Raw genomic sequence first — 14,260 nt, forward strand, 5'->3', positions numbered from 1 at the left:
TCCATTTCTGCCCTTGTGAGGAACAAAGTGCAGCAAGCGATCCAATGTTCCATTCCAAGCAACAATGCGCCGCCTGTGACAGCACAGTTGCAGCGGCCGTCGTATGCGGAAGTTTTGAGGCGAGTTCCTGTCCCCGCTCCGACCCATTTTGACCCCGCCACGTCTTACGCCGCGTCATACGTCCCGCGGCTCCCATCTGTGCAACCAATCCAATGTATGGAGGATCGTCACCCGCTCGAAAGGAAATCTGATGTCTGGCATACCCCGGACAGAAGGCCTCTGTGCTATCATTGTGGAGAAGCCGGTCAGTATACCGCGAGTGCCCATACCGCCGCCTCGGACTGCAAGGTTTTGCTGCGGATTCACCCAGGCCCAGATATGGCGAAAGGCCTAGGCCGATTGAAGAATACTTGACCCAGCAGAGTATGCCACTGTTCCCGCGGCAGCAGTCGCGCTCGCCGTCCCCCAGGCGTTCTTCCCCCGCTCCTAGAAGCTCTCCAATGGCAGCACAGGGACGATCGCCAAGCCCTCGCCGGGAAAACTAAGAACAGCGACCTTCGGGGGCGAGGCCACTGATAATCGCCCTTCCGAAGACCTCCCATCGACGCGAGCACGGTCTATTCAGCACGATTCAACGGTGACAGCAGCCGAACTCAGCGACAGACTGTCGCTTGACATACCTGTTGTGCTCGACGGCCGTCACGTTAGTGCTTTATTCGACACGGGGGCCGACTACTCAATCTTGTGCGGAAAACTAGCAACGGAACTTAGAAAAGTTATCACGCCTTGGTCTGGAACGCAAATTCGTACTGCTGGCGGGCATGTCGTAACACCGTTGGGCATGTGCACGGTCAGAGTACAAATTCGTGGGTCCACGTTTCCAGCCAGCTGCCTTATACTCCGCGATTATTCTCGGGACCTTATCTTGGGCGTCGACTTTCTGCGAGAGTATGGTGCCATTATAGACCTCCGGGAGCACACAGTCACTTTTTTCGACAGAAAGAGCAGTGAACAACCGCGACAATTGCCGATGTAACGCGCTTCGAGTTTACGCTGACAGTGTAACTGTACCACCACGCGCAAGTGTCCTGGTAATGGTCATGTGCGACGATCTGCGTGATGGCGAAGCTGTTGCAGAGGGCAATTCTTCCCTTATGCTGACTCATGGTGTATGTGCAGCCCGCAGCCTCATTATGCTTCGAGGTGGACTTTCGACGCTCCTCGTGACGAACTTCAGTCAGGAACATCGGCACCTATTTCGTCGTACTACTATCGCTTTCGCTGAGCCCATAGCAGATGTTGCTGAATGCTTTGCGTCTGTGACGAAGAAGAACCCAGCTCAGACACTCAGCAATATCGACATCAATTCAGACCTTTCGGAGGAAAAGCAGAAAGCGCTGCGCGAATTGCTCCTTCGGTTGAAGGTGTGCTTCGCATCTTCTTCTAAGGTACACCAGACGTCCCATCACAAGACACCGAGTAATCACGTATGACGATGCTCGTCCCATACGACAACTGCCTTATTGCGCATCGGCGAAAGAGCGCAACGTGATTAATGCACAAGTGAAAGAAATGCTTGACGATGACGTCATACAACCATCCCAAAGCCCTTGGTCATCGCCAGTAGTCCTCGTCAAAAAGAAAGACGGAACGCTTAGGTTCTGCGTTGACTACAGAAAGTTGAATAACGTCACAAAAAAAGACATTTATCCGCTTCCGCAGATCGATGATTCATTAGATCGACTCCGGCGAACCAGGTATTTTTCATCCATAGATCTGAAGAGCGGACATTGGCAAATCGAAGTTGATGAACGAGATCGCGAGAAAACTGCCTTTGTTACCCTGGATGGACTGTTCGAATTTCAAGTACTTCCATTTGGCCTGTGTTCTGCACCGGCCACATTCCAGCGAATGATGAACACTGTTCTGATGGGTCTGAAGTGGCACTGCTGTTTAGTATACTTAGATGATGTCGTCGTGTTTGCGGTGACCTTCGAAGAACATCTGAAGCGTTTAGAGGCGGTACTTGAGGCGCTCCGCTCCGCTAATCTCACACTAAAGACAGAAAAGTGTCACTTCGGTTACGAAGAGCTGAAGTTCCTTGGGCATGTCGTGAACGCCGACGGCGTCCAGCCTGACCCAGACAAAACATCTGCTGTTGCTGCTTTTCTGACTCCTCGTGACAAGAAAGCAGTACGCCGCTTTCTCGGTCTGTGTGCATACTATCGTCGCTTCATCGCTAATTTCTTGCGCATCGCTGAACCATTCATACACCTCACGCAAGAAGACGCACCCTTTGTTTGAGCGGATGAGCAGGACGCAGCTTTCATCGAGTTACGCCAACGCCTGCAGGAATCACCCGTCCTCGCTCACTTTGACGAGGACACTGACACCAAGGTGCATACCGATGCAAGCAACATTGGTCTTGGCGCTGTACTCGTTCAACACCAGGAAGGCGTCAAGCGAGTCATCGCTTACGCCAGTCGCACCCTTTCACGCGCTGAAATCAACTTCTCCACCTCCGAGAAAGAGTGTCTAGCGGTTCTGTGGGCCATCATGAAATTTCTGCCTTATCTCTACGGTCGCCCTTTCAAGGTGGTGACAGACCACCATTCCCTGTGTTGGTTAGCCAACTTACGAGACCCGTCCGGGCGACTTGCTTGATGGAGTCTCCGTCTGCAGGAGTTCGATGTTACCATCGTCTACAAATCGGGCCGAAAACATGAAGATGCCGACACGTTGTCACGCGCTCCCGTCAAAACTTGCGATAAGGACATGGACGAAGACGGCGCATTCCTTGGGGCCCTCACTGCATCTGACTTGATCATACGGCAGCGCGAGGACGCCGAAATACGCCCTCTCATCGATCACCTAGAAGGCAAGAATGCTACAATCCCACGACACATTTCTCGCAGTCTCTCGACCTTCTGCCTGCGAAAGGGTGTCCTCTACAAGAAAAACTCGAGTGCCAGCGACAAAGAGTATCTATTGGTAGTACCTGCCGCCCTTCGTGATGACATTCTCCTAGCCTGCCATGATGAGCCCAAGTCTGGACACTTGGGATTTTCACGCACTCTTGCACGAGTACGCCAGATGTACTACTGGCCCAGACTTTCTACCATGGTGAAGCGTTACATGCAAAGCTGCCGTGAGTGTCAACGCAGGAAGTCGCCGTCTTTGAAGCCCAGGAGGTTACTCCAACCCATCGTACTACCTAGCGCGCTGTTTGATCAAATCGGCATGGATCTTCTGGGACTCTTTCCCTTGTCAGCCAGCGGAAACAAGTGGATTATAGTCGCCACGGACTAACACGCTACGTCGAGACGAAAGCTGTACAATGTGCCATGGCCTACGAAGTTGCCCAGTTCTTTATTGATCACATAGTCCTCAGACATGGTGCCCCCTCACACGTCATCACCGACAGAGGCACTGCCTTTACAGCCCAACTTATAGAGGACATATTCGAGCTGAGCTGCACGCAGCATCGCAAGGCGACTGCCTATCATCCGCAGACCAACGGACTGACGGAACGGCTAAACAAAACCATTGCTGACATGCTGTCTATGTATGTGGACGTCCAGCATAAAACATGGGATCAAGTCCAGCCGTACGTTACATTCGCGTACAAACAGCGCCATTCAGGAAACCACACGCTTCACACCGTTCCGTCTTGTCTAAGGGCGTGAGGTCCAGACCACGCTAGACGCTATGCTCCCGCACGACACCGACGCATCACTTACTGCCGACGCCGAGCAACTTACTCAACACGCAGAGGAAGCTCGTCAACTCGCGTGCATACACATCGCGAAGCAGCAGAGTACAGACGCACGACGCTACAAGCTTCGACATCGGCAAGTCGAGTACCAGCCAGGTGACCAAGTCTGGGTGTGGACTACAGTCCGTCACCAGGGGTTGTCTGAGAAGCTCCTTAGTAGATACTTTGGACGCTACAAAGTGATACGCCGCCCGCGTTAGTGAAGTGAACTATGAGGTCATTCCCGACGGTGCCGCGTCGCCTCGGCGTCGACAGCACTGCTCAGAGATAGTGCATGTTATTCGCCTCAAGCCGTATTTCGCGCGTTAAGGCGACGCCAATTCGATATCATACGACTTCCACACTTCCTCTTTCTAGTTTAGTAAGCATTGGGTCGATGCCTTTCTTTTGGCGGGGGAATAATGCCGCTAGGTGTCACGAGCCAGCGCTGAAAAAAGAAGTTGGGACTGAAACACGCGCTCAGCAAGAGACAGGCGCTGAAGTAGAAGAGGTAGAAGCTGAGGACGCTGGCTTGAATTATTGCACGCCATCTTGTACAACTGCCTCCCTTGCCGACGCTGGGTACATCGTCCATTGTCTTTTTGTGACAATATGTACATCCACAGCATAATCGAACTGCATAGGTGCGCGCACTCAAGAAAACTGTGTGGTTGTGTGCCCATCAAAAAAGCAAAACGTGTGACAAACTTCCACTAATCTTCATCTTATCGCCAACCAGAGGCAATTAGTTCTCGCGAGTCTAAAAATAAAAGAAGGAAAAGAAAAAGCAACGGAAACACATGCATGGTAGCATCGTTCCTATGCGCACCCCCATGAGCACTAAACGAACGAGAAACAAGCAGTCTCCCTTTGAGCGATTAGTAACGAGATAGCCATCAGTCTTGCAACAAAGCCCAAACCGCCATCCGCCCGCCCGCGCGCCAATGTGCGAGCGGTACTATATAGACGCGCGGGAGCGAACTAGTGCTAAAACAAACCATGCAAGGAAAACCGAGAAAGGCAGGCGCACGAAAAAAATTCACTGTATTCCCACGTAGTGGCAGCATATGACAGAAAAAGAAAGTTAGAAAATTGGTGCGCTTTTTAAACGTACAGACGGCGCCGTAAATATACGGCATCGACCATTTTGGACTTCGTTTGCAGCGCCCTATATTTACGTCATTGACCCTGAAAAGGTTAATGCGACCCCACGCTCGCGCCAGCATGTGGATGGCTCTGAGGATGCTCACCTCGTACTGAGTTGAGTTGTCCATACACAATAGCATCCACTCGAGAAGATGCTTCCGGTACAATACCTTTACATTTTTTATGATCCCCTGGTCCATGGGCTGTAACACTGGTGTTGTGTTGGCTGGCAAGTAAGCGATGCGAATGACAGTCAAGGGTGGCACATTCATGTGGGCACTGCACTGGTGGACAAGAAACAGTACCTTGCGGTTTGACGACACGAACTCACAATCCGGTTTAATTAGCCAGTCTTTAAATATGTCCGCCGTCATCCAAGCCTTCCTGTTAAATGCATAGTCGACGGGCAGCGTTTTGATACCTTTAAAACATCTAGGCTTAACGGCCTTACCAATTACCAGCATGTGACATCGCTCAGTTCCAGTCATATTCGCCACAGTCAGAACAGACACTCTCTCTTTACTGCGTTTCCCTCTGGCACAGTCATCGTCGTTGAAGGTCAAAGTCTTCTCGGGTAACATTCTGTAAAAAAGTGCCGTCTCGGCGGCATTGAAGATGTATTCTGGCTGATACTCGCTCAAGTACTTGCGAAACTTGTCTTCTCTCCACGTCGCACATGTTTCCTGGTTGACGGATGCCCTTTCTCTAGTCATGCTTTTAAACACCAGGTCATGACGTTGCTTAAAGCGTTTCAGCCGTCCATCGGAAGAAGCGAAGTTCTGAATTCCTAGCATTGTAGCAAGCGATAAGGCTTTCGCTGCAACGATATCGCCGCTGAGCGGAAAATGGTTACTTCATGCCTCCCTAATCCAAATGAGCAGTGTTTGCTCTAACTCCGGGTGGGCGCTGGTGCACATTCTCTTACGAGACATTTTGAACTGATCATTTTCAAATGCTGTGAGTATCGAGCGCTTGTTCTTGAAGAAGTTTGAAAGAGCGTTCAGCTTGATGCTGTACTTCCATGCAATATCTTGCTTGGCGGTGCCTCCTTCCTCAACTTCTTTCCAAATTTTGACTTTCGTTGCCAAGTCACGTGTCCAATAAGGTCCGCGAGTTGCCATTGTCGCGACTGCACCCGAAATGCGCGGGGAACTTTGTTGCACGTGGAACTACTGAATCCACTTGAGGAAACAATCGGAGAGGCTCGGAGCGTGCTGTTTGCACACGTACACTGTAGCACAAGGCTAATCTTGCCGCTTCGTGATCTGCGGCGGTGTAGTCAGCTGCGATGCCAACTGCCCTGGTGCTTAATACCCTTGTCAAGCGGGCAAGTTAAGTGCACTTATGGGGAGTGCGCTTCGGGACCTTGAGTGGCACTTTAGGCTAAGCGACGCTACAAGGGAAAACGGAGTGCACTTGCACTAAAAAAAAAAAAAAAAAAGGCAACAGACTTGAAACCATGTTTTTTGAAGATGTAGACTAAAATAAAAACTTCTAAAAAGCGATTGCATTAGTTGTAGTATAAATAAAAAACAATCGTAATCTATATTTACTAAAAAAAAACGAAAGTATTTTTATCATAAGAGTGTTGCAAGTCAAGGCCAGCAATCACGAATGCCTAGCCAATCCAGAACAAGATAGTGGTGTGCGACAAGGCAGCATTTGATCCTGCTAAAATAGAGTATCAGCAAGTTATGCTTGGATTATTTGGTTAAAAGCTGTTCAACAGCTAGAATTCATTTCTGTGTCCTTTTTCTATGCATTACAATTTGTACCGTTGAAACCGCTGGCGGTGAGGCTACGTACTCGACCAGCAAAGTGCGTCCCATGAACGCACTCCGACCGGAGTGCACTCTTCTGCGAGTACACTCAGCTTGCGACGTTTAGATTTGCGAAAGTGCACTTAACACCGAGTGCATTCTCCGTAAGTGCACTTAACTTGCCCGCTTGACAGGGATGTAACTTTGACGCTTCATAAGTGATATGTTGCGCGCCTAGGCGAGAAGGCGTCACAGCTAGGCATGTGCCGTGGCAGCGGTGCCAACGTTATCACTCTGTGGTTGTGCTTAAAAGCGCCAGCATTCAAGCTGGCGCGGGCTTTCATTCCTGTAATATAGAACCGGGCAGTTCGCCCGCCGTTGTTAAGTTGATGGCTAAATAAAGCTGTATTGTTTCGCTCAACCGTTGCTCTGTCCTTCCGTCATACACGACAATAAGCTGTGGCGCTGTGGTCAGCTGCGATGTTGACGATGCCTGTGCAGCACACAAAGCTGTTCTGCACTTTAAGAATAGCAAATTTATGAAACATTACGATCGCCTCCAGGCATTCGATTGAAAATAACTTCTTATTAAACGATATTTGAGACTTCTAGCTTCCAATTACCGAGCATTTTTTTCTGTTGGATTGCATGCAAAACCGACGACACCCTCACTTCACTTCCAATTAACTAACAGTTCTAATTAAGCAACTTCAAATTATCGGGAGTCTACTGTACATTTCTCAACACAAACAATAATTGAGCATCAACAGCTTTGCACCTGAAACTAGAGAGGTCACCAGCAACATGCCTCAGGGCATTTTTTATCTACACGGATGACATGTATGTTCTTCAAAGCTTGTGGTTGTTATGGTGCTGATAGATCAAGGCAACACAGCACTCATCACCTTTGCACATGGGCAAAGCATAGCATGTTAAAAAAAACACAAGGAAAGCAATCGTATTCTGCCCCAACAATGTTATTTGTGTTACAAAAAAATTGCAAATAGATTCTGATGAGCTTGAAATTGTTGATAAATTTAAGACACTTGGACTCACTTTTCGTGAAAGAAATGTTATGGAGCCATTATGTAAACTACGTCTTACCTAAACTAGGGTGTGCCATGAATTGGTGTCAAACATTACTCCCTCTCAATATTAAATAGCTGAACAGAATTAAACGGCACTCTGGATGTGCATGCACGTTTTGGCCATGGCTTGGCCTGGTTGAAGTGGCAGTGGACAGACTAACGTAGTGATCCTGTGTGATTATACTGATCACACAATTGCATATCAGCAGTGGTGTAAAGGGCACATAACATTCACTATTGTTGTTCCCGTTCTGCACATTAGCACGAAAACACACTAACAGGTCGTTAAAATCTGCAGGAGGGCCTTTGCTGGCCTGTTGGAGACATTGTACTTGCATTCTTTTCACATAGACATGATCGGCAGTTTTTCCGCCAATATCAGCGGTGTATTATAACAAAATATTGAATCGCAGGACAAAGACTGATTATAAAAAGTGCCAGTAAGCTTAAAGGTAGCTAGACCTTCCATGATTTTCTGTGCACATGTGCAAAGTGTGCAGGGAGCTGTGCAGGGAGTGTTAAATTGAAATGAGGAAAGCATTTGATGGGCGCATGGTTGCGTTATATATTGCCACCTGGTGTTTTGAGCCAGCGTTGCGTGCCCACCAAAAACGGCGAAGAAGACAACGAAGTCAAGGATCACGTGCCAGCTGGAGAACCGTCCTTCTTGTATCTGACATTTTCATGTCTGGCTGCTGATACCACTGCTTACTCTTGCTTTAGCATGTGACAATATATATAAAATGTTTGCCATATTTGAGATGACGCCAGCAGTTCCATGCCTATATCACCCAAAAACTACACTGTTGAAAGGACAGTCTGTCTGTGTTGTAGACCTAACACTTTAAATGTAAATGTGCACGACCACTCGTTGTTTTTGTGTGTAACTGAAACGTGACTGTGTTTCTGACGTTAAATTTGTACCTTTGGATTACTCGATCTTCAGAAAATATAGGTCTGCCAGACATCTTTCTCCGACCAGCAGCCAAAGCACATCATCTGCACTCACGACTGTAACGTAGTACACCTGAAACTGGAAGCATGCAGGTGCACAAATAATGCATAATTTCACATAAACTTGCATCTGCAAGTAGTAGTTGTAATAGATGAAGTAGTTTACTCTTATAAAGCGTTCCAGATCAAGAGCAACTGCAATGCAAAACGCATGGAGTGAGACTTCTATGACCGCACTAATTGTGTATCTTCTGCAGCGTTGTCTGCCATGTTTGAAAGGGAGTATAGGCTCAGAAAGCACATAGTTCAGATATTGTTTGCCATGAGTTTGTGTTGGCAAATATATGCCGATGTTGAAGGTAGTGCAAAAGTGAAAAGAAATTAGGTATCTTTCAATGCCAATAGCATTCTTGGTTTTGTCAGACCAGTTTCTACTGGCTATCTAACCAAAAATATGGGCCAATCCCGAAGATAGTGCAGTCTAAGAATGTGGGCCAATCCTGATAGTAGTACAGTCTAAAAAGGAGGACCTAATCTCCCTCATGGTGCTGTTCAATAAAATAAATGCTTTATTAAAATTTCTTCAGTGCTGGGTGGAATCCAACCTGCATCACTGCCTTGGTTCTGCACGGTGGCCACATTGCTCTGCCATGCAAAATGCCTTGCTTGGAGAATGTGCTCACCACTGAAGAGGAACCTGAATGTAAGCGTCAATGCACTGAATCTGCTCGCTGACGCTATGTGGATAAGACGACTGAAGTCCGGTCTACCAGCCTACAACAAATGCAGGATGCTCAGTGTGAACGTCGAGCAACCGACACAGACATGGAAAGGGCTGCCCATTTGGAGGAACCGAAATCTGTCGACCATCAACACTATACTGCCAAAACGGTTGAGCATCGGAGTGTCCAGGCTGTTCAAGCTGCTATTCGCATACTTGTATTGTCATCATAGATGAGTTGTGCCCGAATTTTTTTCACTTGTGCTTTTCTGTCATTGGTAATCTCATATACCAAAGGAAATCCTATGTGCAATTTTGTGTTAAATGAATTCTAACTGGTTAAGCACTTAGTCATTAGTACTAACATATCCAGAACTCAAGACATACAGAGTGTACTTACCTGATAAGCCCTAAATGAAGCATGCATGCCGAAGTTGACCGCTTAATGCGGGAATTGATGCGAAGCAATGGGTGACGTGACCTGTCACATGTGGCATGTACTACAGTACACGAGCAGCAACCGACAACCTAACTGCACTGTTCAGAACTAGTAAGTAAGTTCTATTTCCATTTTAAGTTCCTATTCCCTTTTAGACCAGGGCAGGCGCTCGAAGCACCGCAGAAAAAAAGAGTGATTGGTTGTGGTTCTATAGTTGTGGCTTCATAGTTGTGGGGTACGGTAGTGCACTCACGTTCACCGATTCACTGCCTCACCCTTTCCACATCTTTGCTCAGAGACAGAGTTAGCTCCACATTTGAGAATCTGGAAACGCAAGAATGTGTTCACCTCTGAGCCAACCGCATTTTTTTTTTTTTTCGTTCGCCAGTTGGCATCACATTAATATAAACTCCGTACTGGCAAAGTAGCAGCTTTCGCTTTCGTTTCCGTAGAAATGCAAAAACATTAGTAGATTCAAATGGCTTATCACTGAATCAGCAGAAAATGTTAAAGATCAGCAGCTGTGGCACTTCTGGCATGGACCAGACGAGTTACTGTAGAGGTTGTGCCAGTTGCTTGGAACACCTGCCCAGGAGACCAATCGCAAAGTGCGCCAGAGCCCTGTTGCTGGCACAGCCAATCGGGCACAGCCAATCGGACATTTTGGAACAACCTTCAAACCTTTTGTGTGCTTGTTTCTATGCGGAGGAGAGAGCGGAAGCAGCGTACTTGAAAATGGAGAAACACGCCTTTTCATGAAAACAATATGGTGGCGCTCAATTGCGTTGTTGTGGTGATATCGTGGCTTGAAAAATGGAGTTATTCTTGCGATTTACATGAAATGTTTTGCCACCTTGGCTGATACAACAAACTTTTTAGACTGCTTCTTTGTGGTTTCAAAGATATTTTGTAATCAGAAAAAAGAGTTATAAAAACTGAAACTGTGATTTTCAAAAGCTGTTTTTAGGTAATGTTAGCTATGTAAAAGCTGCATCTTCCCTTAATTCTGTTCCATCTAATTTGTACATTTGTCACACAAAACAGTATTTCTGTATAGTGACTATGGCAAATACATGTCTTGTCTAAAAGGAAATCCTTGACTATAATGAATATAGTATAACGAAATAGTAGTTGCAATGATTTTTTCATGGTATTTTAAAGGACACGGAAGGGTAGGTTATAGGGGAAGAAGCTAGGCAAATAGATTAGTTTTTTAGAATAATTATGTCGTGATTACAATGAACTGAGCTTTTCTGAAAAAAAAAAAAATAGAAGGAAATTAGTGAATGATAGGATTGCCACCATACTAAGGCAATAATGCACCCGAGATGTAAATCGGCCCTAACCCCACCAAAACCGTGTACGCAGAAACAGGCGTGGGATCATGGCAGTAGGACTACGAACAAGCTGGCGAGGAGTGTTAATGTCCACAAGCAGGTACACAGATGGCCACATGCACATGCCTTGTAGCACAGCACCATGCAGGAATGCTGTATGCAGAAATATAAGTCCCGATAGCACACAAAAAAGAAAAGTCTTAATGTAAGTTGTTGTGCGAACGCTAGAAAAATGACACTAGCTATTTTGAGTACAGATAGAGACACAAGCATGCCATTGAGACAAGAGAATGATGACAATAAACATTGTGTGCCAGAAGCAGTACACACATTTACTCAAGATAATGTAGAATCATTCACATATTGGGGGTGAGGCCATCTGTCGGAAGTGCCTCGCATGCATAGTATGATGAATAACGCGGCGCGCTCCTCATAGGTTTGGCTGTCAGCACACAATAAACACACCACATAGGAGCCCTCTTGTACATTTATGTAACTACTCTCTAAATGAAGGAAGTTTTTTGCTGTCAAAATAATAATCTTGGGCAAATAGAAAACACAGAATGGTTTACAGACACTATCTCTTTACCGAATACGTACAGTGAATGCCCACTGCGCGCGACAGTGGCGATCGAGTCCCCTGACCCGGCTTCCTGCGTGAAAGGTCGCAATTGCCGAGAGTAAACTATGTGAAATATGTTCTCATAGTGTGCTGTCTGTATAACCAGATGGAGTATAACAGAATGAAGTCTCAATGCAGTGATCGCAAGGGTTCACTCTTACTGACTGCGCGCCTGTATGCATGTCCACGCACAATGTTTCGCTTTCACTGCGAGCATGTTTTCATACCGTTCCATGAGATTTAGGCCACAGCATATGAGCATGTAACAGTACACAAGCAACCATTGTTGCGTGGACGCTATCAGAGCTGTTAAAAAATAAGTTTGTTATAAGGGACTTCGATACATACGGCAACTTGTGATATGCCGTCGCGACGATTCAATCTTGTTTGTTTTCATTTCTTCTAAATTCTTGGACGTGTCAGTATGATTATTTCTCAACTTGCATCGCACTTCATGTTTACCGTCATGTCAGTGAGCAATTTCCTGCTGCTTATTATTCCTAATCCAGTATACATTTATTGTTTGGCGCTAACTCAAACATGAGCATATGCTATGCCTTTTTTTAACGTGTTTCTTACCATTCCCTTTCCATTATTGTGAACTTGCCAATGTCTAGTATCAACAAGTTCATAGATCAAAGCTTCATGACATTAGCCAGTGTTACGATCTCGACCGGGTGAGGTGGGTCTTCACCACAAGAATCAGGAAACGATGACGAAGCCGGGCATCGTGATGATGAAAATAAGTAGAAAAGATTGTATTCACTTCATTGGTGCATGGTGATGACTCTCATCCGAGTTTCGAGTAGCTCTGATTAACACGGGTGCCAGGACGGCCTTAAATAACCACTGGCAGCCTTGTGGTCGTCGACGTTTCCTTCGGAAGCCTGTGGAAGTATATTAGTGCTTTCGTCAGCTTCTGCCGTTGAGCTCCTGACCTACGGTTTGTATTCTCTTCGTCTGTCCTTTTGTGTCAGCTCAGAGAATAAAAGGATGACGCTGTTTCGGAGAAGAGGGCAATTATGATGACATGGGGACGCCCGCTTGAACGCTTCTCACACTTGACAGGTCGAGGTACAGGCTTACTGATCAGCCTTTTCTGGGACAAGGCAAATCATCTTGTCATGGGAATGTACGCCTGAATGTCTCTCACTCTTGACAGGTTGATCATGACAGCCTGTCCACCGCCACAGGAGGTCTCGAAGGGGTTGCAGTATCCAAGCACCTCGAAAAGACCGGTAGGCCTCGTGCCTCTGTTTCATTCCGCCTATCGTTCCAAGGCCTGCCTGGTGACACCTTCTGGAAATAAACCACGCCAAGCCAAAGGCACAACAAACAGAGAGCACCCAACCAAACACGAGAACTGCCAAGTCCACTTGTCCTTGACGTAAAACCCCATCAGAATCGTACCTGCAGCCCTCGTTCGAGATTCCTGAAAACTAACAAAGGAGAAAACCAGACTTCAGTGCGTATTTCAACCAGCCTAATGCCTAACGTCTTTGTGTTTCCTTTTTCCAAGAAAGCCACGGGGGTCGAGAGACTGCGAATGTATTGAAACCCAACATTAATGGCTTTAAACATGAATTCAAAACGGACAAAAAAAAAAAAAAAAAAAACTCCCTCGAAGAAAAGCAAAGAATGAAAAGGAGCCTTTTTACAGCAGGCGTTTGGTGTGTTGCGACACCACGTACCCGAGCACACGAGGGTTGGACCCTTCCGCGTGTAGCCGTGCGCGGCTTAGCCGTGTCCGGGGAAAAGGGGATCCTGGAGGTTGAGCCGATGCTGGGTGTTTGGACCTTTAAGGCCCCCTGGCGGAGGCAACACACCTCTTCGGCCTCTGCTTCACGTAGATGGCACCCCCGGACTGACCCACCCGGGGGAAATCGGCAGTCGCCTTTTCCTGTCCTCCTCTCCAATCTTCGTCTTTTTCTCTCGCCTTTTTCATCTTTCCTGTCTTCTCATCACTTCTCCTCACTTCCTAGTTTCCCGGCGGCAAGGGTTAACCTTGTGTTAACCTTGTGTTAGCCAGCCTTGGTTATGCTGTATTTGGTTATAGCAGCGATGTACGGCTGGCGTTGGCAGGGTTTCTCTAGCAGAAAGTCCTGTCACGTCCCCCTGTTGGGCTCCATGGTGGGTGGTCGGCATCGCGGCCGAAAACCCAACTGTACTCATGGAAAACGCTTTTCCTAAACTCCCTGATCGCCCTCAGAAACGAAGGCGCACCGAAGAGATCCTTCAGTTTTTCGGACGCCAAGTCCACAATTTTCCTCGTTTTCATGTAATACACGCAGAAAAACCAGCTAAACAAGTGCGAACAATCTCCCCGTTCCTTGTATCTAAGTCTCTTACCGAACTTTTTGGTCCAGGATATAAGGTGTCGAGGATGGCTAGCGGTGACCTCCTCCTGGAGCTCCGCGATCAAAAGCAATTTGAGAAACT

At 47.1% G+C, this 14,260-nt stretch overlaps 1 long non-coding RNA gene across 5 annotated transcripts in view; it reads left to right on the forward strand.

Moving 5' to 3' along the window:
• The window catches only part of LOC142564852 (uncharacterized), a 35,923-nt gene extending 22,387 nt beyond the window's left edge, over positions 1 to 13,536 (forward strand). For all 5 annotated transcript variants that reach the window (XR_012824695.1, XR_012824692.1, XR_012824700.1 and 2 more), the window contains one exon: positions 9,290 to 13,536. This is a non-coding gene — a long non-coding RNA (uncharacterized LOC142564852). The remainder of the gene's footprint in view (positions 1 to 9,289) is intronic.
• The last annotated feature ends 724 nt before the right edge of the window (positions 13,537 to 14,260 follow it).

This window comes from Dermacentor variabilis, chromosome 1 (assembly GCF_050947875.1).
Source record: "Dermacentor variabilis isolate Ectoservices chromosome 1, ASM5094787v1, whole genome shotgun sequence".
Lineage (NCBI taxonomy): Eukaryota > Metazoa > Arthropoda > Arachnida > Ixodida > Ixodidae > Dermacentor > Dermacentor variabilis.